At 35.3% G+C, this 26,745-nt stretch overlaps 1 long non-coding RNA gene across 3 annotated transcripts in view; it reads right to left on the reverse strand.

Moving 5' to 3' along the window:
• The window catches only part of LOC139040970 (uncharacterized), a 278,811-nt gene extending 252,291 nt beyond the window's left edge, over positions 1 to 26,520 (reverse strand). For all 3 annotated transcript variants that reach the window (XR_011495334.1, XR_011495331.1, XR_011495333.1), the window contains exon 1: positions 26,386 to 26,520. This is a non-coding gene — a long non-coding RNA (uncharacterized lncRNA). The remainder of the gene's footprint in view (positions 1 to 26,385) is intronic.
• Between the last annotated feature and the right edge of the window lie 225 nt (positions 26,521 to 26,745).

Consider the following 26,745-nt stretch of genomic DNA (forward strand, 5'->3'; position numbering starts at 1 on the left):
AATAGGAGTGCTGAGAGTGGGCACCCTTGTCTTGTTCCTATTCTCAGAGGGATGACTTTTAGTTTTTCACCATAAAGTATGGTGTTGGCTGTGGGTTTGTCATATATGGCTTTATTGTGCTAAGGTACTTTCCTTCTACACCCATTTTACTGAGAGTTTTATCATAAATGGATCTTCTATCTTGTCAATTGCTTTCTCTGCTATCTACTGAGAGATCATGTGATTTCTATTTCTCATTCGGTTAATGTGGTACATTACATTTATTGATTGAAGATTTTGAACCATCCCTGTGTCCCTGGTATAAATCCCATTTGATCGTAGTTATGATCCTTTTAATGCATTGCTGTATTTGATTTGCCAATATTTTGTTGAGGATTTTTGCATCTATGTTCATCAGTGATATTCACCTGTGTTTTTGCCTTCTTCATGTCATTCCTGCCTAGTTTTGATATCAGCATAATGTTGGCCTCATAGAGTGAGTTGGGAAGCATTCCATCTTCTTCAGTTTTTTGGAACAGTTTGAGAAGGGTAGGTATTAAACCTTCTTTGAATGTTTGCTAGAATTCTCCATAGAAGTCATCTGGTGCTGGACTTTTTTGTGATGTTTTGATTACTGGTTTAATCTCTTTACTTGTGTTTGGTCTATTCAGATTCTCTATACCGTCTTGGTTCAGTTTTGGGAGATTGTATGAGTCTAAAAGTTTATCCATTTCTTCTAGGTTATCCAGTTTGTGGGCATATAGTTTTTTACAGTATTCTCTTCTATTCTTTTGTATTTCTTTGGTATCCATTGTAACTTTTCCCCTTTCATTTCCAATTTTATTTATTTGAGGCTTCTTTTTTTTTCTGAGTCTGGCTAAGTGCTTGTCAATTTCCTTTATATTCTCAAAGAACCAGCTCTTAGTTTCATTCATCCTCTCTATTATATTTTTAGTCTCTATTTCATTTATTTTTTTTATAAATTATTTTTTCTTTCCTGGAAAATATTCACCCTGAGCTAACATCTGTTGCCAATCTTCCTATCTCCCTCTCTCTTATTTTTTCTCACCCCAAAACCCGAGTACATTGTTGTATATTCTAGTTGTAAATCCATCTGTGTCTTCTATGTGGGCTTTTGCCACACCATGGCTACTGACAGATGAGTGGTGTGGTTCTGCACCCAGGAACCGAACCCAGGCAGCCAAAGTACAGCATGCAAACCTTTAACCAACAGGCCACCAGAGCTGGCTCTCTATTTGATTTGTTTCTGCTCTAATTTTTATTTCTCTCATTCTGCTGACTTTGGGCTTTGTCTGTTCTTGTTTTTTCTGTTAGGTGTAGTTTAAGATTACTTAGTTGAGATTTTTCTTGTTTTGAGGTAGGCCTGGATTGGTATAATTTTCCCTTTTATAACCACTTTTGCTGCATCCCATAAGAGTTGGTATGTTGTATTTTCATTTTCATTTGTCTCCAGGTATTTTTTAATTTATCCTTTCATTCCTTCATTCATCCAAAGATTATTCAGTAGCATGTTGTTTAGTCTCCACACATTTGTGATTTTCTTAGCTTTTTCCTTGTGGTTGATTTCTAGTTTCATATAGCATTGTGGTTGGAAAAGATGTTTGATATGATTTCGGTCTTCTTAAATTTATTAAGGCTTGCTTTGTTTCCCAACATATGGTCTATCTTTTTGAATGTTCCATGTGAACTTAAGAAGAATGTTTATTCTGCTCTTTGTGGATGGAATGCTCTCTTTATATATCTATTAAGTCCATCTGCTCATGTGTTTCATTTAAATCTACTATTTACTTGTTGACTTTCTGTCTGGATGATCTATCCATTAATGTAAGTAGCATGTTGAGGTCCCCTACTATTATTGTGTTGCTGTTAATTTCTCCTTCTAGGTCTCTTAATAATTGGTTTATATACTTTGGTGTTCCCCTATTAGGTGTCTGTATATTTGTAAGTGTTATGTCCTTTTGGTGGAAAGTCCATTTTCTCATTATATACTGCCCCTCTTTGTCTCTGATTGTCTGTTTTATCTTGAAGTCTGCTTTGCCTGATAGAAATATGGCAACACCTGTTTTCTTTTGCTTGTCATTTGCTTGGAGTATCATCTTCCGTCCCCTCACTCTGAGGCTATGTTTGAATAATAGGCTATGCCTATATTCAAATGGCCTTAACCATCATTTGGTTGAGAAAAAAACGTGAATGAGAAAAAGAAAGAAAGAAGGGAGGGAGGGAGGGGCAAAAGATAGGAAGGAAGGGAGAAGGTAGAGAGAAAGGAAGACAGAAAAACTTTCTATTATGCCTAAGCCACTGCATATCCTTGGAGCCCAGATATCACAAATTCTGTTCCAACAATGGGAAAATCATACGGGCATGTTGATAAGAGACATCAGGAAAGATTTTCAAGTAGCATATTGTTGGTCTGGCTTTTCAATCCATTCAGCTACTCTGAGTCTTTTGATTGGAGAATTCAATCCATTTACATTTAGAGTGATTATCAATATATGAGGGGTTAATGCTGTCATTTTATTTCTTGTTTTCTGGTTGTTCTATATTTCTATTGTTTCTCTTCCCTTGTTGTTCTGACTGCCATTTCAGTTTGGTGTTTTGTGGTAGTCTTCTCTTTATTTATGAATTGTGGCTCTGGTCTGATTTTTTGTTTAGCAGTTACCATGAGGTCTGCATAAAAGATCTTGCAGATGAGATAGTCCATTTTCTAATAGGCTCTTATCTCCATTACCCTAAGTAGGTTCTATTCCTCTCCTCTTCCCCTTCTGAGTTATTGTTGTCACAAATTATTCTGTTTTGTGTTGTGAGTTTGTGACTAAATTGAAGTGTTTATAGTTATTTTTGATGCTTTCTTTCCCTTTATCTTTTATGTTATAATTAAGTGTTTGCTATCCCATTCTGATTGACAGCTTCCGTTTTCTGATTTTGTCTATTTATCTCCCTGCTCAGAGTTTTGCAGACCTTTGCCTTTTAGTTTCGGTATGAGGGCATCCTTGATCACTTCTTGAGAAGTTTTAGTGGCAATGAACTCCCTCAGCTTTTGTTTATCTGGTAAAGCTTTTATTTCTCCATTGTAGCTGAAGGACACTTTTGCTGGATAGTGTATTCTTGGCTGAAATATTTTGTCTTCCAGTATTTTGAATATATCATTCCATTCTTGCCAAGCTTGTAAGGTTTCTGCCAAGAAGTCTCCGAAAGTCTGATGGGGTTCCTTTGTAGATAATTTTTTCTGCCTTACTGCCTTCATTATTTTTTTCTTTGTTGTTGACTTTTGCACATTTTACCATTATACGCCTTGGAGAAGATCTCTTTGCAGTGATGTAATCAAAAGTTCTGTAGGCTTCATGTGTTTGCAAGTGTTGTTTCTTCCCCAGGTTTGGGAAGTTCTCAGCTATAATTTCTTTGAATAAGCTCTCTGCTCATTTCCCCCTCTCTTCTCCCTCTGAAATACCTATAATCCTTACATAGTTTTTCCTAATTGAGTAGATATTTCTCAAAGAATTCATTCATTTTAATAAATCTTAGTTCTCCCTCCATCTCAACTTGAAGCATTTCTATATTTCTATCCTCTAAATCACTAATTCTGTCCTTCATAACATGAGTTCTATTTTTTAAGGATTCTAGATTATTTTCTATCTCCTTAATTGTGTTCTTCTTATCCAGAATTTGTGTGTGTTTTTTCATAGTTTCAATCTCTCTGGTGAATTATTTCTTCTGCTTATTAATTTTATTCCTGAGTTCATTGAACTGTCTTTCTAAGTTCTCTTGTAATTCATTGAGTTTGTTTATGACAGCTATTTTGAATTCTCTGTCATTGAGATGGTAAATTTCTGTGACTTCAGGGTTGATTTCTGGAGACTTGTTATTTTCCTTCTGCTTTGAATTGTTACTGAAGTTTTTCATGGTGTTTGATGAACTAATCCTTTGCTGGCTCATGTGTGGTAGTAGGAGGTCATAGATTCCAGCTGCCACCACTGGGGGTAAGCAGGGGCTGTGTTTCTGATCCAACCCCATCTGCTGGAAGTTGTGCAGGTACAGTGGGTACTCCTGCAGGCTGTGATAGAGTTCTTCTTCATGCTCAGGACTGCTGCAATCTCTTCTTACAGTCATGCCAAGGTGCATTCCCTCTGAAGGGACTGCAGCGGTATGGTGTGTACTTTTGAGGGCCAGGAGAGTGTTCACCAACTGTCTGGGCTGTCCTAGCCTTCTCTTAGAGTAGCACCAACCAATCTAAGAGGACGCACAAACTGGCTCACTGCTACTGGAGGGGGGTAGGGGAACACTCACTTATCTCGACTATATCCTGGTTACCCAGTCCATTCACTTCAGATATATAGCAGTATGGGTCTCTCAGGCATCCTGTTGAGCTGTGTGGGTATCCTCCATTGGTCAATGAATGTCTGTTTAGCTTACTTCAGAAGGGAAGGGACAAACGAATAGTTTACTCTGCCATGTTGCTGACATCACTCTCTGACATATATTTAATATTTTGATATTACTCTACTTTTTAACTGTAATAACATGGCCTCTAAAGTGCTTAATAGCATTTATATATACAATTGATTTTGAAGCATCAAGTGATAATAATGCTGAAGAATACAGTCATATTTCACTTCACATTTGAAAATACACATTCTCAAAGTATGGTAACTGACGCAAAACCCATGTTTAGTGCAGGTTAAGTATTTCAAAAAGACTAATTAAAGTGTGTTTAACTCATAAATTAGAATTTGGCTTGTGGAATTTTAGGAAAACAACTTGATTTCCTTACAGTGATAGCTACACATTTCAGAATTTTTAAAGAAAATATCACATTCAGCAAGAACTATAATGACTATCATAACTTAATATATGTTTGAACTAAAAAATAGTAAATCATAGAATGAATAAATTTATGAGGTTTTATTTTAATAGATTAAGAAAATAAAATATTTATCTTATTAAAAATAGTTATTCTATGCAGGATTTTTTTGCTCATATCACATAGATGGCAATGCAATTACTCCAAACCTACCAATTTATGACCATTTCTTGTTAAAGCAAACAATGAAGTCATTTGTAAACCTTGCTCAGATTTATTATTTTTCTTACAGGATTTTAATAATTTCAGAGCAGGTTATACTTCTATAATAAAACTTTCTTATTTATTCTTTCATTCATTCATATAAAGATGTATCAATTCAGACACAAATGTCTTCATGGAGTTTATATCTTTTTAAGAGAGATGAGATATTGTCTTTTGAATAATTTTTCCATGTCTGGCACTGTTTAAGGCTTTGGAGGTACAAAGCTGTTGTTTTAAAACAACAAATTAATGTTTTTTAATTTAAAGATCTAGCCACTAAAGTCAAAGGATGCATGGTTTTTCTAAAACTCTGAGAGATACTAATTTAGTTCCAGTAAAAATGATAAATGACTAAAATGCTTGAGCTAAAATATCTGTGATCCCAATTAGACATGTATAATATGTATTTTTATTGGTAAAATTAAAAAACTTTTCACTCTTTTCATACTCTGCAAATTTATAACTGCTTTCCTTCATCATTTCATTTATGAGAAGTATGAAATTAAAATGTGCATTCACACTTAGCTTTAAAACACTATATGTTTTCATTATAGTCCCTATTCTGTACTTTACTAGCTATGTGAAATTGCAGAATTGGTTAACCTAAGCGCCAGTCACTTCGCTTGTAAAAGGAGTTAGGAGTACTAATGGAGACCCAATTGCCATACATCTGGTTTCAAAGTAATAAATAAAATACTAAACTGCTAAATAAAATATTTTCTTTCTACCATTATAATTATAGTACCCCTTAATCACACATTGAAAGGTCAGGTTTCAATTTAATGTTCTCTGGACTCTTTGGAGTTCTATGCCATATGCAGTGGGTCAAGGAAGCTGGTCCTCAGCCTATCTGACTTCTCTTTGGACACCTAGTTCGGTCTTAGACCACATAGGGTCTCACAAGACAAGTGAGGCCTATTTCCAAGGCTTGTGTGGATCTCTTACTGGTGCCCATTCTCCCAAGTGCTTACAATGTTGCCAGGGTTGGTGTGCACAACTCTAGGTCCACGTGATGGCCGAAGGGGAACTACTTACTGTTGATCAGCTGGGTGTGGCTAATGTAGTCTGAGGTTGGCTAGATGGCTGTGCTGTTTATGATTATGCTCACTTATACAGGATCTCAGGATTCAGCTCCAACTCAGATCTCTCTCTTTTTCTTCCTGAGGCACAGGCCTGTTCAGGCATGTTCTGCTCATAGTAATGGGAGAAGTGCAAGAAGGCAAGCAGATATACGAACATCCTCCTAACACCTAGAGTTGTAAGTGGCCCAAGGACATTTCCATTTTATTCAAATGGCTGAAGCAAGTCATGTGGTTGAATAAAAATCCACGTGACAGGAGAATATACTCTGCCTCTTTAGTAGGAGAAACTCTGACATCACATGGCAAAGGGCCCAGCTACACAGAGGGATGACAAATTTCAACCATTATTGCAATCTACCACACCTACCATGTGCCCAGTGGAGGAGAATGAAAACATTTGTCAACATCCTTTTACCTATCATATGCTCTTTTACATTAAGCATAAATATTAAAATTGATTCTCCAAATTTCAAGTAAAAAAAAATTTCCAATAAAATAAGAAATGAGTCCTTAATTTAAAGAATGACTGAATATATAATATAATTTTCACATAATTAATATAAGTACATAGAATGAGGAAAATTTTATCTCATTTAGTACTCCTTTGATTGCAAGTGGCAGAAAATCTGACTCACAGGCTTCTGATCTGTGATGAATCTTTGTTTCTTTTGTTCTTCATGATACCTTCTAAAATGGATACTATAAAGAATGTTCCTTCTGAGGACTTGTCTTTCAGAATCTGCTCTCCTTTTACAGTCAACCTACTGTTGGTAGTGTGGAGATTCAGTGTGTTTCATATAATCAGAGCAATATTTAGCTTCACTTTTCCCAGCTTGTGGAATTCCACGTACAATTCCATTATCTACCACTTAGATGCTTTTCAGTATTTGTTTCTAGTCAGTTTCATGGGCTTCTAATCAAAGTCAAATGAACCTGTCCAATAATAAACTGGACCCTGATTGTGACCTGGGAATTTCAATCTTTCTAATAATGAATGTTCTGCCTCTCTCTTGGTCTCAGCTTTGTGAACTCTGCCCAGGGGTAATTTGAAACCATGGCTAGTGGGTGGAAAGGCACTTTTACTACTGAGTTGCCTATATGCTGTTATTTTTCAGCATTCTTTTTGGTGATGAAGGTAAATTTTGTGTGATACATCAACATTTACGGGCAGAGAGTTAGCTGGGAAAGATACTCAGACTCAAGGGTGACATAATCTCCAATGTCTTCTTCAGATTTGGCCAAAAAGGATTACAGGGAAAAAAAGAACCTTCCAGCAGCAAAGCCAAGGGCTAATCACAGGGAATAGAACCCGGGGGTTATTAAGAAATATTTTATACCACCAGGAGAGGAGAACCTCAAAACATCTGCCCAGCAGTACTTCAGATTTGCTATGACTCTCTGACTATTGTCTACTCTTTTGTGAAAGAAAGTATAATATTTACAGCAGTTATTTGTCTCTCTCTGACCATTCTATTGCCTCATATTTTAGTTTCTAGTTATGTAGATCAAGAGGAGCCACATCCAGGCCTGATGTGTATACTATCATTAAATCCTAGACTTTGGGTCTGCGTCTTGATGGGACGGAAGTTTTATAATGTTTTCCCTGAATATGTGTAAATGTGTTTTGCATGCAGAGTTAGGAAATGAATATATGAAAGCGATACAGTAGACAGTAGCTTGTATTATTATTAACAGTTATTTACTTCCTGCAATAGATTACATATTCCTGGCCATTCCCATCTCCATGTAAGTAACACAGTAGCCCCTCCTTATCCATGGGAGATATGTTGCAAAACCTCCAGTGGATGCCTCAAACCACAGATAGTATGGAACCACATATATAGTGTGTTTTTTCCTAACTAACAGGCTAATGAGCAGGCAGCATGTGCAGTGTGGATACACTAGATAGAGGAAGTGTTCTCATCCCAGGCAGGACAGAGAGGAATGGCAAAAATTTCATCACACTACTTAGAATGGTGGCATGCCATTCTGAATTGTTGCACTATAAAAATTGTTTATTTCTGGAATTTTCCATTTAACATTCTCAGACCATGGTTGACCAAGAGTAACTGAAACCTCAGAAAGCAAAACCAAGGATAAAGGAGGACTACTATATACTTCCCTGCCATGTGGTCAGTCATATGACTTGATTCTCTGGCCAATGGAAAATAAGAAGTGGAAGTAAGCTATGCCACATCCAATCAGTAGATTTCAGACCCTTTACATGACTTATCCAAGTCTCTTTTCCTTCTGCCACAAAACCAAGGTAAAGGCTATACCCCTAGCCCGGATCCCAAGTGAAAGGACAAGTGAATTAGGGTTTCAAAGCTGCAACCAATATATAGCCAGCATGTCACGTGAATAAGCTGCAAATATTTGCTAATACATGACACTGAAATTAAAGTTGTTTGTTACCATAGCTTTACCTAATAAAAACTAACACCTTAAGCCTGTTTAAAAAAACAAAGTCATCTCTGCTAATAAATATTACTTGTAAGGGAAACCTGTCTCTTTCTGTTAAGATCTCACAGGAAAATAAAAAAATTGAAACTAACACAAACTAGTATCCTAACTTTTTCCTACTGAGTCTTCTAATGCTAAAGCTTTGACAGGCACAGGAGTCCAAATCTCCATGTGCTACAGAAAATAGCAAAATGGTTCTTTTGAAAAGTAAATTTTCTGAATTTGAAAAGCATTTTCTGTTATAGAAAGAACTTTGCTTCATCAGCCTTACTTAATCTCAGCCAATTTCACATTTTGACACACCTCATTTACAATTAAAATAATGTTAAGTTATATACTTGGCTAATTGATGTGAAAATACATGACAAAACAATATGGAGAACTTAGTGATAACTGAGGAAACCAAATTATAAATGATTTTAAGATATTCTTGGATTAGATGTAATATTCCTTCACGTCTGTTAAAGTTCTTTCATTTTCTGGTCTCTTTTAATTATAAATATTTTTAACATCTAGACTCTTCAGTGTACTTTTCGGCCTTAATAGAGTCTTCCTGCTGTATTAGATCTGATATTACGTTGGCCATTCCATTTTTATATTTGTACTACTGTCTTAATTTTTCTTATTGTACTTATCTATGAAATTAAATTTTTTTGCCTATGATGTAAATCTAAGCTCTCAAACTCAAAAAAGACGTTTCTATTTTAATTTGCTTACAAATTACTTGACTTTAAAATATATAACTTGGGTTCAATTTCTATCTTGAATACTGAAAAAGTGCAAGACATTGACAGAAATTTTATCTGGAGACTTACTAATCGTCTCATTAAAATCTAGTTCATAGGATGGTACTATGAGAGGTAAATGATACAATGTTTCTCAAAGAACTAGCTTAATGCCTGGCACATGATGAGTCTGCAAGTTTTGTAAGGACAAGACTGTTTTCATTAAAAGCAATAATGTAAGGGTAGCTAAGCTTGTGGCAGGAGGCCAACACCAGGGACTTTAAAGGTAAGTATAACTTTCAAAAATGGTTTAAGAGTCACAGGGAGATCCTGCTCAGAAGCCAACACAAAGATATGAAAATAGAGAATTGGTTCCAGGAAAGTCCAGAAACAAGCAAGTGGGATACAAGCATCATCAACAGACTAAAAGTTCAGGAACTAAGTACTTTGGAGTAATAGATTGGAAAACAGGAGTGATGAGGTTTGTAGAAAAAACAGAGAACTAAGCAGAACCCAAAGGTAAGGACGCAAGCACAGGTTTAAAGACAAAGAAACAAAGAAACAAATGAAAACATGTTTGCATATAGAAATCAGAGTGCAAAGAATGAGTCTGGCACTGGGGATCTTGGCAAAAACCTATATATAAGAACCAGGTAAAAAAGGAAGGCCAAACCTGTAGTAAGACAGATTGGATGCTCACATTATAAGATACTGATCTAGATGTCCTTGTTTTCCATGCTTAAAAATAGTTCCACTTTTAGGGCCAGCCCCATGGTGTAGCAGTTAAGTTCATGAGCTCAACTTTGGTGGCCCGGGATTTGCTGATTCAGATCCCAGGTGCAGACATGGCACCTCTTATTGAGCCATGCTGTGGCAGGTATCCCACATATAAAGTATAGGAAGATAGGCACAGATGTTAGCTCAGGGCCAGTCTTCCCCCAAAAAAACAAACAGTTCCAGTTTTGAAGAATAAGCAGGTCAATTACAATAATCTCTTCTGCACATGCTTACCGTCATGTATAACCACTAGATAATGTATCTTTGTTGATATGCTCTATTTTTAATGATTTTTTTTCTTGATCCCATTTCAAATAAAGATTGCTCCTGAGAATTCAGAGATTCCTATCTTTTCTATTTACATAAGCACATACAATGTGTGCCCTTTTAAGTGCATATGTGGATGGTGAGGGAACATGTGAGAGAGATTGAAAGAAGGAATGCATGTTTGGCGTGTGTGTGTGTGTGGGTGTGTGTGAAAGAGAAAGAGAGAGAGATGAGCTTTAGAAACAACAAGAAGTCACTCAGTTCACCCACCCACCCTGTGCATCAGGCCACACTGTAACAGCTCTGACAGTTCATTTACCACTTCTAAGCTGAGTACAGTTATAAAGAGCAAATTTAGGGGAAGCTCCTTCAATTTTTGAATTGAAGTTTGAATTATTAGAAAATAGCTGTTTGTGTTGTAACAAAAATTCCCTTCCTGCAATGTTTCAGAGTATCTTAGCTCTACAGTTTGGAAGTACATGGATTTTTTTGTTTAATGTGGTAACTCTTCAAGTATTTGAAGATTGCACTCATGTATCCTCCACATTTATTTTTCTACATTAAACAATCCTATTCTCTTTCACATATTTCAGTGTCATGATATCATAAATCTTTGTTATCCTGGATGCCATTCTTAGAGGGGTCCTACTTTGAGTATTTTTAAAATATGATAGCCAAAAGTGAGAAACCGTCTAGATGTGGTCAAATTTTTAAAGTTGTATTGTAAGAGGATTTTCTTCTTTATTTTGAGTACTAAACATACACGAATCTAGGATAAGCTTTTGTTTGATTTTTTGGCAGCCATCACACTGTTGACTCATATTGATCTTATAATCAATACATCACTTCTGTCAACCAATGCATTAGATTTCCCTGTGAATCATTGACATATGCATCCATTCCAGCACCTTTCACATTTTATGGTAGTTATTTATGTATGTATGTCTTCTCTACTAGACTGTGAGTTCCTCAAGGGTAGGAACTGTGTCTTATTCATCTTTGACCTACTAATTTAATAAGTTAATAAAAATTTGTTGAATAAATACAGGAATATTGAAATTTAAGCCTCATGCTTTATATATTTTTAGTTCAAGACATTAATAAATACATTCATAAAGATAGAGCAAAAACATTTACCTAGAGATCTCCTCTCAGATTAACATTCATCCTCAAATATTCTTTACATAAAGCAAAGTTAAGAGCATCTTTAACTATTTATACACATGTACAACCTACATAATATGCACAAAAACATGAAGATTTTTGAAATAGTTGTCTTATATCTATAACATTCTCTTTAACTAAGAATCTGATAATGCATTGAACAATCAAAAAAGAAAGAAGATAAAAGTTATGTGGCTTCTTTCAAGAAAGTATATGGTCATTTCTAGTTTTTCTATTTCTAATTTTTTCCCTGTTTCTCAATTGTCACATCTCCTCCATTTACTAAAGAATTCTAGAATTTTGCTAGGGAATAAGGACAAGTTAATCTGTATTTTACTGAATTTATCTTTTCTTTCTCTATGAAAATTGTAGCATCTTTCCTTATTCTTCTTCTGGACCTTTCATTATTCCTTAAGAAAACACTACAGTTTGGCAGAATGTACTTTATGTAAAGGAGAGAAATACAAAAGAAAATCGACAATTAGACCGTTTTCTTTTCTTAATCGAGGAGGGATTTTATCTTTATGTGTTGTAAGGAAGCTCCAAGTCTCAATATCCTTCTGTGTCCATCTACTTTAACATTGCAATTCAAGGATCATTTTGTGAAATAACCTCCCACCTCCCAAAAAAAGAAAGGTCTTCTGTTTCTCTCAGCCTTCTAAGCATTTTATACAATATGCGTCTGAAGAAAAGATCTCTCTCTTAGTAGTTCTTTTTTTTAATCTTTGTTTTTTTTGGATGTACATCATATTTCGAATTCTGTATACATTACATCATGTTCACCACCCGAACACTAAGTATACTGCATCCCCTCACATGTGACCCTAATCACCCCTTTTGCCCTCCCCTCTCCCCCCTTCCCCAATGGTAACCACCAGTCTAATCTCCAACGCTATGTGTTTTTTTTTTTTTTGTCGTTTTTATCTTCTACTTATGAGTGAGATCATATGGTATTTGACTTTCTCCCTCTGACTTATTTCACTCAGCATAATACCCTCAAGCTCCATCCATGTTGTCACAAATGACCGGATTTCGTCATTTCTTACGGCTGAGTAGTAGTCCATCGTGTATAAATACCACATCTTCTTTATCCATTCGTCCCTTGATGAGCACCTAGGTTGCTTCCACGTCTTGGCTATTGTGTATAATGCTGCAATGAACATAGGGATGCAAGTATCTTTATGCCTTTGTGTTTTCAAGTTCTTTGGATAAATACCCAGCAGTGGGATAGCTGGATCATATGGTAGATCTATCCTTAATTTTCTGAGGATACTCCATACTACTTTCCATAGTGGCTGCACCAGTTTGCACTGCCACCAGCAGTGAACAAGGGTTCCCTTCTCTCCACACCCTCTCCAACATTTGTAGTTTCCTGTCTTGTTAATTATAGCCATTCTGACCGGAGTGAGGTGTTACCTCATTGTAGTTTTGATTTGCATTTCCCTGATAGCTAATGATGTTGAGACAATGCAAAGAAAGAAAATTACAGGCCAATATCACTGATGAACATTGATGCAAAAATCCTCAACAAAATAATTGCAAATCAAATACAACAATACATTAAAAAGATCATATATGATGATCAAGTGGGTTTCATTCCGGGGATGTAGGGATGTTTCAACATCTGCAAATCTATCAACGTGATACACCACATTAACAAAATGAAGAATAAAAATCACATGATCATCTCAATAGATGCAGAGAAAGCATTTGACAAGATACAGCATCCATTTATGATAAAAACTCTAAATAAAATGGGTATAGAAGGAAAATACATCAACATAATAAAGGCCATATATGACAAACCCACAGCAAATGTCATTCTCAATGGAGAAAAACTGAAAGCTATCCCTCTAAGAACAGGAACCAGACAAGGATGCCCACTGTCACCACTCTTATTTAACATAGTATTGGAAGTCCTAACCAGAGCAATCAGGCAAGAAAAAGAAATAAAAAGGATCCACATTGGAAAAGAAGAAGTGAAACTGTCACTCTTTGCAGATGACATGATTTTATATCCAGAAAACCCTAAAGAGTCCACTAAAAAGCTTTTAGAAATAATAAAGGAATACAGTCAAGTTGTGGGATACAAAATCAATGTACAAAAATCGGTTGCATTTCTATTCACTAACAACGAAGTAGCAGAAAGAGAAATTAAGAATACAATCCCATTTACAATTGCAGCAAAAAGAATAAAATACCTAGGAATAAATTTAACCAAAGAGGTGAAAGATCTGTACACCGAAAACTATAAAACATTGTTAAAAGAAATTGAAGAAGACACAAAGAAATGGAAAGATATTCCGTGTTCTTGGATTGGAAGAATTAACATTGTTAAAATGTCCATACTTCCTAAAGCAATCTACACATTCAACGCAATCCCTATCAAAGTTCCAACAACATTTTTTACAGAAATAGAACAAAGAATCCTAAAATTTATATGGAACAACAAAAGACCCCGAATAACCAAAGGATTCCTGAGAAAAAAGAACAAAGCTGGAGGTATCACACTCCCCAATTTCAAATTATACTACAAAGCCATAGTAACCAAAACAGCATGGTACTGGCACAAAAACAGACACACAGATCAATGGAACAAAATTGTAAGCCCAGAAGTAAACCCACATGTTTATGGACAGCTAATATTCGACAAGAGAGCCAAGAGCATATGATGGAGAAACTAGAGTTTCTTCAGTCAATGGTGTTGGGAAAACTGGACAGCCACATGGAAAAGAATGAAAGTAGACCATTCCCTTACACCATGCACAAAAATCAACTCAAAATGGATTAAAGACTTGAATGTAAGACCCGAAACCATGAGACTTCTAGAAGAAAACATAGGCAGTACGCTCTATGACATTGGTCTGAGCAGCATATTTTCAAGTCTCATGTCTGACCAGGCAAGGGAAACAAAAGAAGAAATAAACAAATGGGACTACATCAAACTTAAAAGTTTCTGCACAGCAAAGGAAACCATCAACAAAACGAAAAGACAACCTAAGAATTGGGAGAAGATATTTGCAAACCACATACCAGATAAGGGGTTAATATCCAAAATATACAAAGAACTCATACAGCTCAACAACAAAAAAACCAACACTCCAATTAGAAAATGGGCAAAAGATCTGAACAGAGATTTCTCCAAAGAAGATATACAGATGGCCAACAGGCATATAAAAAGATCTCTTAGTAGTTCTTATTTGTGTTCCAAATATAATTGAGAAGTCATTAACTTCCTTAGTAATGAACAGCATAGCTACATTGGTATTTCATTTGTATGTTAGTCTTCTTTGTATTATTTCAATGTTTCATGATTTGTTTTTTAACTACATCAGTGTATGTTGTCTGGATCACTGCCTAACAGGCAAGCATTTGATGTTAGCCATCACTGCTTTGCTTTTTTCGGCTCTGCCTCAACAAAAGGTGGGCAAAACAAGAATATGGGAGAAAATAAAGAACTGTGATACAAGACTTTCCAAAATATCTCCTGCAGAGGTTGGAGATGGCAGTGTGGTCACCATAGATAAAGAGCAGAGAAGTTGGGCTGTGACCTTGCAGAAGTCCATATGTTACATGGTCAAGGGATTAATCAGAAGGTCTTTATAAAAATTGGACTTAATCTGACCTTTTAGAGGGAAACTGACCATGGACAGGACCCCACAAGTAATGAGGTCTAGGGAATATTCAACTTATACTTGTAGACATCTTTGGGGATGGGCAGGGGCAGTATTTCCTGCTAGTGGATATGTTGGGAGTATTGCTTGTGATGTAGACATTCCTATGAACATGGAATATTTGTCTTCCCTGAGAAGTGAAAGCCGTGAGATGTTAATTATAAATCAAATTATATAGTGCTGCCCTCTGAAGATCAGGCTCAAGTACTCAAGAGCTTATCTGTGATCCCTTCCTGTGTAGGTCTTTTTCTTCTTCAATCAATTGGGATAGGTATTTAAGTAACTTTGATCTTGATTACACATCTAAGGCACAACTGACCTTATTGCATAAATCTTATTTGAGATTTTACTTATTATCATGGCTATTGTAAAAAAAGAGCTAAAATGATCTGTTACTTGGATTCCTGGCCAATATTGACTACCATTTCTCTCCCAACAGGTCTGACCTACAGCTGCCGATTCTCCCTCATGTATCTGTTGGCCATCTGCTGTAAGTAGAGATGGAACTATTTAGGCTACCGAGATCATTTGTAACAATACTAAAAAGGGCCGTTAGACAATGTTTTTCTGGAAGATAGACTCTCTAGCAAAAACAGACATCTTCATAACTCTGACTAGTTACATAACTCTCTTAATATGTAAATTAGGCATACTAATAATATCTGCTTTATATGTTTGCCATGATGAGGATATATTGGTATTTAGTAAGAGCACAATAAACGGTGGCGATTGTTACTCCCCTATGGTCTTTTATGTTCCTTTTCAAAATTCAATACCTTCTTACAAAGCTGAGGAGCAAGGAGCAAAATCATGTATTGAATTTGGTTTAAAGGACTTGTTTGAGAATCAGGGGCTAGAGGAAGGCTTTAAAAGTATTTTTAAATCATTTTGTTCTTTTCTACTCATATTGATTCTGAAATGTATGTATATATGCACATTTACTTAAATATTTTAAGAGTGTAAGCACATTAATAAAAGTATATTTTTCATTTTAGAAAACACAAATATCTCATCTTGCATAAAGAACAATACCTGCAGATGTCTCTAGATGAGCCATTTCTTCAATATTTATTAACAAGATAAACATGATCCCTTCTTTCATAGATTGTACTTTCTAATAGATGAGACATATAATAATCAAATAAAAACAAAATTACAGATTGATATAAATTATAGAGAGGAAATGATCATGATGGTAATAAATTGCATAAGCAAGAATAAATAAAATTTGGACTTGGGATGGCCAAGAGAGGAGGAGCTGGGAACTGGAAGATTATGGGCTACAGGTTTTGCTCCCTATGTCTATACTGAGTCTTACAAAATAATTCTTCTATGATGAAAGTATCATCTAATTATTCCTTGTGGAACTCTATTCTCTGAAGTCCAAATATGCATTTCTCACAATGAAGATGTGCAGAATGAAAAGGGAAAGCTACAGTACTGCCTAAAATTTAGAAACTTGGAGATTTATTAATACACAAGAAGTTTCTTCCGGTGCCTTGGTAAATGAAAGCATTATTTGTCAACAGTGCAAGGATTAATTAGCAAATGTTTGTAAAATGTTTTGAATAGCTGATTAGCATTAACACCATTATTTATAACATAGACTTGCTAAAATTAACTTGAAATTTTGTTCCCAGCTGAATTGCTGGAGGATCTAAAACTTCCTCTCAGTTTCTACGAACACACCGTACTTAGTTGACAGGTCACCTGTCATCTATAATTAATGTCAGAAAAGCAATAAAACAAAATGACGAGTTTTGCACCTGATATAACTTATCTTCTCTCAGGTCTCTCCTCAAATCTCTCATTGCTCTTTATCTTCACAGACATGTACTTTCTACATTTTGTTTCGTATTGTGCTTTTTTTTTTTTTTAAATCTCTTTAGCCATTTGATTCTATTTTCTGGCATTGTGCTTCGGTATCATGGAGCAACATTTTCTTAATTAGGAAATAATTAAATTCAGATTTCACTTACAAATACCCACTTCTTATCTCTTCCTGTACTTCACGGAGGAAGACAATCTGTTGGAACAGCTGCATGAACCACAAAATAGTCTTTGTACTTAGAGGCTAAACTGTTTTAATTGCAATAAAAGTTGCACTACAATTGCCAATATCCAGAAGGACGTTTTGTTTCATGGCCTTATCTATTTTCTATCTCTTTGAGTAGCAGGAGATCTCACCATCCCTCTGCCAGACCTCATTTCCATATTGCCAGCATTTCTTAGGAGCTTTAGAAAATGAGCGAAGAAAAGAGAGCTAAATTTAAAATAACAAGGTGAGAATGTAAAATAAAGGATAAGGGAAAGATGACTAGAAATAAATGGATCTGCTGAGGAGAAAGCAGATATTCAAAGAAATCAGTGAAAGAAAGGATGCTTAAGAACTATTAAAAATACGCCAATCCCTCGATGCACTTTCTGTAATTTTGATGTCAGTGGATACTCCACATTCTTCAAATGGAATACAATATGCAAAAAGAAAAAAGCAAGATGTCACAATCACTAAAAGTCAAATCCCAATCTCAAATTTAAATAAAAAGGAGAGGAATAGAGAAGAAAATATAAATATCTACAAAGAAAATTAGTCATGGATATTAACTTATTAAAACTGAGATTTTATGCAAATTGGAACCACACCTCACACCTGTTGGAAGGATAATCATCAAAAAGGTAAGTGATAACAAGTGTTGGCAAGGATGTGGAGAAAAGTGAACCCCTGTGCACAGTTGTTGAGAATGTAAATTGGTGCAGTCGTTATGAAAGACAGTGTGGAGATCCTTCAAAAAATTAAAAATAGAACTACCATGTGATTCATCCTTCCCACTTCTGAGTACACATCCAAAGAAAACAAAACCATCCTCTCAGATATACCTATACTCCCTTGTTCATTGCAATACTATTCACAACAGCCAAGGCTTGGAAATAACCTAAATGTCTGTGAATAGATGAATGGATAAAGAAGATGTGAGATACATACATACATACAATGGAATATTATTCAGCCAAGAGAAAGAAAGAAATTCTGCCATTTTTGACAACGTAATGGATCTTGAGGTCATTATGCTAAGTGAAATAAGTCATACAGAGAAAGACAAATATTGCGCGGTATCACTTATGTGTGGAATCTAACAAGTCAAACACATAGAGTTAGAGTAGAGAAGTCCTGGCCAAGGGCTGGGGGTTAGGGGGATTAGGGAGAGGTTGGTAAAAGGATACGAACTCTAAGCTATAAGACAAATGAAGTCTGAGGATCTAATGTATAACACAGTGACTATAGTTGATAACACTGTATTGTATCATTGAAATTTGTTAAGAGAGTAAAACTTAAATGTTCTCACAACAAAACAAAACAAAACAAAGACAAATATATGAGCTGATTGATGTGTTAATTAAGTAGATGGAAGGATGTTTTCACAATGTATACATATATCAGATTGTCACAATTTACACTTTAAATATCTTACAACTTTGTCAACTATACTTCAATTAAGCTGAACAAATGAGATTTTAAATTCTTGCAACGAGATGTAGTGGAATGGAGTTTATACATTAATTTTAGCAACAGTCTGTATAAGCTGTTTGAAACAGGTAGATTTAGATAGAACATGTCTCCAGCACTCAGAAAGAAAAGAGATACAATAAATTATATAAATGATTTATACTTCTCTGCGAGACTAAAAAGGCCCAGAGCATACTGACTTCCTCTGACACAAGTTTTTAGTGAGAAAAGTAGGGATTAATGTAAATAAGTGTTTTCCTTTTCAATGAATCACAGTCATCTTGATGCAATGGATAAGTCGAGTGGCGTCTGAAATTCTTTGTACAGGCCATCATTTAATACAATGTCTTTGCATATTAAAATTATAACTAAAATTAAGCCTTCCAGTCAAGAAAATTATGTCACAGTAGTGTTCAGAGAAGAAAGTCATGACTATTCATATAGCTTTAAGGTCCATATTTTGATTATCATTTCACTCTTCACTTCTCGATAAACGATTGCAGACAATATTCAGCACAGAAATAACATATACTCCCGAATGTCTCATTCTCTAAACACATTTAACTGCTTCCTTTAAAACATGTGTAATATGTACCCCCAACTTGTCTATAAGCATTTTAATATCAGTATCCATAAAATTTCTTCCTTTTGTATCACCTCCAATAAAACATTTTGGAAGTGATATGTGCATAGTAAATATCATTGACTGAATGAAATTACACATTAAATGTTTGAAAATTATCACAAACCTAAGTACAAGTTTTATTAACATTATATTAAGTCATTAGAAGAGGCAAGATCACCTGAAGATCACATCAGTGTATTTCAATACAAGAAATATGAATATTTTGCTTGAAAGAACTGCTACAATTGTTTGAGGTTATTTAGACACGAATGCAATCCCTGCTTTTTGGGAAAAAATAGTGATGATTCTAATTGAGTGAGTAGAAAGAGAATTTATTTAGGATTAAGTTAAATTTAAAATGCATATCCTAAGTTTTGAACTCTTTTAGTTATTAGCATCATCTGGAAGGGTCTACATTATTTTTTAAACTGTTGATTAAGATACGGCTATCATAGCAATATCTCAGCAGAATGCCAAATTTGGTCAGTGACCATCAATCTGAATTCTGCTATGCAGCCAATTGAATGTGTTCAGGGGTTACTCAGTACCAAGTGCTATCAACCCTTTGAGTTATATCTCTCAAGGCATAATTTCTCAAGGCATAATTCTTCTGCCAGAGCTCCAGATGGAAATCCATTTAATCATAATGTATCTTATAATTATCACAACTGACACTTTGACATTCCATTTTGGCCCGGAAGATTGACCCAGCTGTACAGTATATTATCTTTTCAGCATATCCTCTCTAATTTTTGTGGCATGGAAAAATAGCATCTCCAGATTCTTTATCTCACTGTGTGCTTGACAAATAATATTCTAACACCTGCAGTCTTGCTGTAAAAAGCAGGTACATGGGTGACAGCAGTTTCAATCAAACCAGCTACCAGTTACTCTCAACTGGATGCTAGATTCTAGAACAACTTTAATGTTAATGAATGGGCACATATTGACAAACCTGAGGCTTAAGCTCTGCCTTCAACCCCAGAAACATCAGAAACCAAGCTTACCCATCATCTTGGTACAGTACACAATATGCTCATTAAAGATACACTTTATTTTTGAGCAAGAGTACACCATCTATCACATCACTCATCAGGTGAAGTAATAAAGTTGGTTGGCCTCACTGGACATAGAGTAAATTAATCACAGTTTCATGTCATTGAAAAGGACAATTACAACTTATCTAATATTCCCACTGCATCTTCACAAGATCCTCATGGCAACTTTCCCTGAAAGAGAAGCAGCTCTGGGTCAGAAACTGTGAAGGGTTTGAGACTTCACCACACTTGTAAGCTAACAAGTTACCCTGCCACGGAGTCACAAATAATGGCAGAGGACATGAGATTTCTGGGTCAGAGACAAAGGACTTTATTACTTATGGCAGCCTCAACGAACGGCATGAGTTTTATATTCTTGCCACCTAAGTTCCATGGGGGCTATGCAGGGCAAACCAGATGGATGCTGTATAAACATCCTTAAAAAGATATTCTGGGACAAAAATTATCACAAGGTATGTAGAAATGCAATGAAAATTTGCCCTCCCTCCCACCACCAATACCTCTCTATATTAAACATTTTTACTGGGAATGAGATTTCAAAAAACTCTCCATACTATGCAAATATAGTAGACAATTTCTCACATTTCCTTAGAGAACTCAAAGGAGTTTTTTTAAACTTTTGTCCCTTTATTTCTTTCACCCTTCTATCCTTCCTTCCTTCTTTCCTCTCCTCCTCTTCCTCTTCTTCTGCTTTCTCCTTCTTTGTATGTGTATGTGTGTGGGTGTGATATTATATGTGACATTAACTACATCACTTTGGATAAAAAGTACATTTGGATATACTAAAAAGGGCATTACAATGGAAATACAGATCAGTTAGATAGATGATTTATCTATCCATAGATATAGTTATATAAGATATAGTTATACTTTATTTTTTATTTTAAGCTTTGTATTACCTATGTGTTCTTGGAAAAGTGACAAATACTCTAGGCTTTATTTTCTTTATCTGTAATTTAGGATTGACTGGTTAATTACTTCTATTTCTTTCAGTTCTCTAAATCTGAGAATTTTTCTTTTTTCTTTTGGTAAATAGAGAAACAGTATGTTGTTAACAAATATTTTTAATGAGGAATATTTCGCTATCTTTCTTTGTTGCAGTTCTATAAAATTGCTTTGTATGTCTAAACAGAATAGACAGAATTAGTACAAAGTGTTTAACCTAAACATTAGAAGGATATAAGACAATATTCCACCTAAAATTTTTCTGTTTATCTTTCTCACTCTTCTTTGGCTCTCTCTTGTTTTGTCCTTAACTAGTTCTCACATTTCTCAAATTTTGATTTCTATACTTAAGAATTTCCTGGTTTGCTACAATAAGTGTTTCTGTCTTCTTAATAAAATGAACAGCAAAGAGAAAAAGCATGAGGTTCATTTTTCTGCTTTTCCTTTATTTACCACTCTCCTATTTCTTTGATTCTCAACATTTATAAACTCTCAGTATCACTAAATGACAGTTTAAGAAAAATAAACTTTTTCGTAATTTGAAATAAGAAAAGAAAATAGAAAATATTGTGGCAATAGAGCAATAAGAGGAAGAATATACTATACATAAAACAAGGAGAAAGGGAGTATTTTATTTCATTTGTGATATTAATATATGGAGGTAGGAATAGCTAAATTTGGAAGCTTAAGAATATAGTTGCTGGACAAAAGTGGTTTGGAAGAAAGAAACAATACACTCCTTTTGTCATGTTTTGTCTTTTAAATCTGACTTTGTATGGAAGGAAGCAACATTTAAAACTGGGTGGTGCATTCAGGGGTAAAGTTGACAATAGTTTCAGATTATCAGTGCTTTTTTTAACTAATGAAGGAATTCTTACAGTAAAAGAAGTCACCCTCTCACTGATGAATACTTTCTGCAAAAACATCTTTGTTTTCCCAATTCTTGGCATATATATTTTTTGGTCTCTCCCTAGATGATTTGGTATCTTATATCTAAAAGAAGCCTTAGAATAAAGAAACCAGTTAGATACATGTGGCCATGTCAGTTTCCTTATCTCTATGATATTAAGTCTTTTTCACATACTTCCACTCTAACCTGTCTCTCGGATGCCCTGGCGTCCCTCTATTCCAATCCCAACCACTCTGCAGTCATTTCCTCCACAGAGCCATTACTTAGTGCTCCTATGCTTCACTGAGTAGCCTGAGTAAAAGGTCTTCCCCGTCAGTGAGTAGTAGTATACTAACTAGCACACAGTAGTAGACTACGGTAACTAGTGCAGTGCTACCTTGTATTGAAATGACTTGAATACACAATTTTAATTTGCTTTAAATTTCCTCAGCCTGTGTCTCCAAGCAGATTTTAAACTGCTGAGTAGGGGATACTATGTTGGTTCTAGGACAATGCTGAGCATATTAGGACCAGTTTGTAGAATAGTTTCTAATTTGAGTAGTTCTAATATTTTATGTGATATTTTATTCAATGGATATTGATTTTCGTAAACATGTTTTACTTATTTTCAAATTCTTTTATTTTTACTTAATAGAATTTATTAAAAGATTACTAAAAATTATGAGCACTGACATCTTTGATAGAACAAAAATAACTCATCAACAGGAATGTTTAGTTAAGAGAATGATTTCTGCCTTTTTGCAGCTCTTCTAAAAGTCCAATAAATCACATGAGGTCCTTTTAAGTATTTCTACCTTATACCTAGTACGATAAATTTTATTTCACCTAAAGACCAAATTCCTGGTGATATACATGAATTAATTCAGGAGCATCTGCCTCCTTATAGATAACAAGCCTCTTTTCTATCTTAGCATTATGAAAGTGTTCACTGGGGAAATGATGTTATTTCTTAATATCAATTTAAATAGAAGTGTTCTTTAAAAAAATCTATTTCCTTTTCCACTTTATTCCAACTTATTATGTTGGACTATTGCAGGGTAATTCTTTCAATTAATTTGAATTAAAATTGAAAATTAATTTTATAAGATTTAGCCATTTAACTAGAAGTTATTGAAAACTTTAAACGTATGACTTATGGCAAATCAACATCATTGCCATTACTTTAAGTTATACACAGTATAAATTTTAAGAAAATCTGTAGTTTTACTGTGAGAAAGTAAAAAATTTTATAAATCACTTTTGGAAACATGCAATTTTATTGTTTCTGTTTTATAATAATTTTCGAAACCTGTCAGTGTTTATTCAGAAACTGATTCGGTGCGAAGAAAAGTGTTTTTTGAATCAGCTTTCCCAAAAGTGAATCCTGTGTTGCCTGTTGAATATTGCCTTTTTAGGAAAGCAAAATCAGTGAGATGTCCATATCCAAAATTGGTTTTAATCTTTAATTTAGTCTTTATCTTCATGCAACATGTACAATAATGTAAATCTATAATGAATGGGAAACAAGGAGGAAGAAGATTAGAACAAAGAAAGTAAACAAAAATACTTTAAAAAAAACACAACAACTCGAAAAAACAGTCTCCCAAGTGGCACTTCTAATTATTTTCAGGCTATCAATGTAAAACATTTTTTATTTCATTGTTAATAAATAATTATGATGAAAACAATAGCAAATGTGTTTTTATCAAACTAATATAAATACACTGAAATGCTAAAGAATAAAATTCCTTTATTTGGGAGGTTTCCTGTCATTCATCCTGAAAGGCTAAAGAGTAAGACACAGCCCATTTGCCCATCTGAATGAAACCGCTCGTTCTAATAGGGAGTTCTGCATATTTGGCACCCTGATCGTTGGATGCCAAGTTTACGTTTCCAGTCGTCAAATCAACTTCAACCAGACAGAGGTGAAACATTCTTTAAAAAAGTGAACTTGACTTTAAATTATGGATTTGAACACAACGGGATATTCATTCTACTTTCACTTGGACTAAGTTTGCCCCTTTCCAATGATCTCCACTAATTATTCTTGTTACAGAGAATAGTTGCCTCGTGCTTCTCCGTAGTGTAGGCAGCTGAGATATGTGTGTTCTGTCCGGACTGCTGCTTGCACTGACAGCGAGCAGTTCCTCAGCCAACAGCCGGCTGCTTGACTATTGAATAGCTAAGAAGGGAAGGTAAATGTGCCAGTGGACGACTTGACAGAAGCCGAAGTAGTAATGGCGCCCTGTTGACAGACGCATCTTTTCCCAGTCCCACCTGTTTTCAAAGTAGAACTGGGAAATTTTCCAAAATATCGTTCAAGAAACGAGGTGTTAAAACTATCTCACTGAGCAGGAATCTTCAGTTTGAAACGCTGCCACCAGCCCCATCAAAACTAGCTTCTAATACAAATGGCTATGACATACAAAATAAGGAAGTGAAGTAAAGACAGATACCATTTGGGTCCGAGTAAATCAGGTAAATATTGCAGTTTCCGAAAATATATTTATGCAAATGCATCTGCGCAATGACAAACATTGACCAACTACTTTCTAGATCTAGGAACTGCAGATTCGGAAATTAATAGGCAAATACAACACAGAACACAAAATAGAGTTGGGGTTAACCATATGTAAAATATGCAATTCGAAGGTAATGTGAATGCATGTTTTCACACTTTGAGATAATTATCCCCAAGTAGTATATAAAGCTGATCTTAGCTGATTGATATGATTCCCCTCTGGTCCAAAGAGAAATTTCACACATTGACTTCATGATATACTACCCCAAATAACCATGCAGGTGTTAAGCATTTGGCAGCTTCTGCTAACACTTTGTGGTTGGGATACAATGCTCCAATTTACAACTGGCAGTTTTATGCTCTTGTCTTGGCCAAATCTGTTTGGGAACTGGGGAGAAGGTAGTCATTGGAATACACGAGAATATTTGATTTAGATTTATTATATGGATGTATGATAATAATTCCTGAATACTATTGACATATATAATGTACAAGTCATGTGTTTTTTGTCAAACAGTCTAAAGTAGAATTTCTTGAGTGGAATCAGAATCACCTATGTGATTGTTAAAGACACTGAAACACAGGCCACATCTGGACTGACTAAATTTACATTTCTGGGGGTGAATGTTGGAGACTTTCCTTCTGAACAATGCCTTGGGTAATGCTTAGGCACTCTGAAGTATGAGATTAAAGATTTAGTATAATAACAGAGGGTCATATGAGGTTATAACTAAGTTTTAAATGTCTACTTTCTAATTTGAACCAGGAACATTTCATTAGCTGCCACAGAATTTCTCTCCTCTATCAGAACAGAACTAATGTAACAGATTTCTTTATAAGGTAGAGAATAGATAGAATAGACAGAAAAAGATTAGACATGGTGGGAAAAGGAGGTGATTTAAGATTCAGGGTACATAGTGCCTGTGGTAGAAAGATGCCATTTCTGCAGCTTCAACCTGGTGCTGAGGGACCCCTCACTGGAGCTCCTGAAAGTGCTTCCTGAGAACTCCTGCAGAGCTGCAAGAAATATTTTTCCTTTGCCAAGTAATTTTAGAGAGTCTCTGTAAAGCACATATATGCCTATCATTGAGCTATTGGATTTCCTGTATTAGGATATGAAATGGGTGCAGCTATTAACATATTCTGCCTGCCTGAATCTAACTGTAAAAATGAGGATATGCAAATGAACAGCAGGCAGTGGGTTATTTCAGGTGAAGAGTTTTCTTTTTTATATGCAAAGTTCTCTAATTACCAGTTTTATATTCAAACTGAAATGCATTTCTAAGTATATTTTACTCTAATGGCATCTAGATTAATTTTTCACTCAAGAAAAATCAGCTGAGTGAATACTGCATAATTTTAAGAGCATTCCCGAGACTGAAACAAAGACAGAAATCAGTGTCCCTCTTTCCCAGACCACTGCCCTGAAGCACACGATCATAGGAACCCGAATGTTGGGAAGTCTAAATTGAGACAAGAGCACAGACCAACATCTTCCTTTGAAATGACACTCCTGGGTGCCGAAGGAAACCAGCTGGGCCCTTCTGCATGAACAAACCTGGAAGTGTAAGAGGATTAACACCCATAAGCAACCCCCTGAATAAAAAGGGTTAGGAAGTTACAGATACCTCTTCTGTTCCTCTTGTGGACAATTCTGAGGTTCATGCCAATTCTCTTTGGAAGCTCCAAACAGCCATCGCCCCCAGCGTTGACCAGCTCTTTCACATATCTTTCCTTGCTTTTTCCTGCTTGCATCCTTCATTCGTCACAGGCCCCTACTGTTTTCTCCTGGAATTACTTCCCAAAATAAACTATCTCGAGTGTGTTATTTTTGTTACTCTAAACCCACAAATTGCTTGTCTTTTATTATCCTTTCCAAGCAAGTAAGTGATGTGAACTTTTCAGATACAAAAATGGTAGAAGAAATTGCACGTGTGTATTAACACTGCAGCCTTGCTACCTAAAATGGAACCACATAAAGATTGCTG

This window comes from Equus asinus, chromosome 18 (assembly GCF_041296235.1).
Source record: "Equus asinus isolate D_3611 breed Donkey chromosome 18, EquAss-T2T_v2, whole genome shotgun sequence".
Taxonomy (NCBI): domain Eukaryota; kingdom Metazoa; phylum Chordata; class Mammalia; order Perissodactyla; family Equidae; genus Equus; species Equus asinus.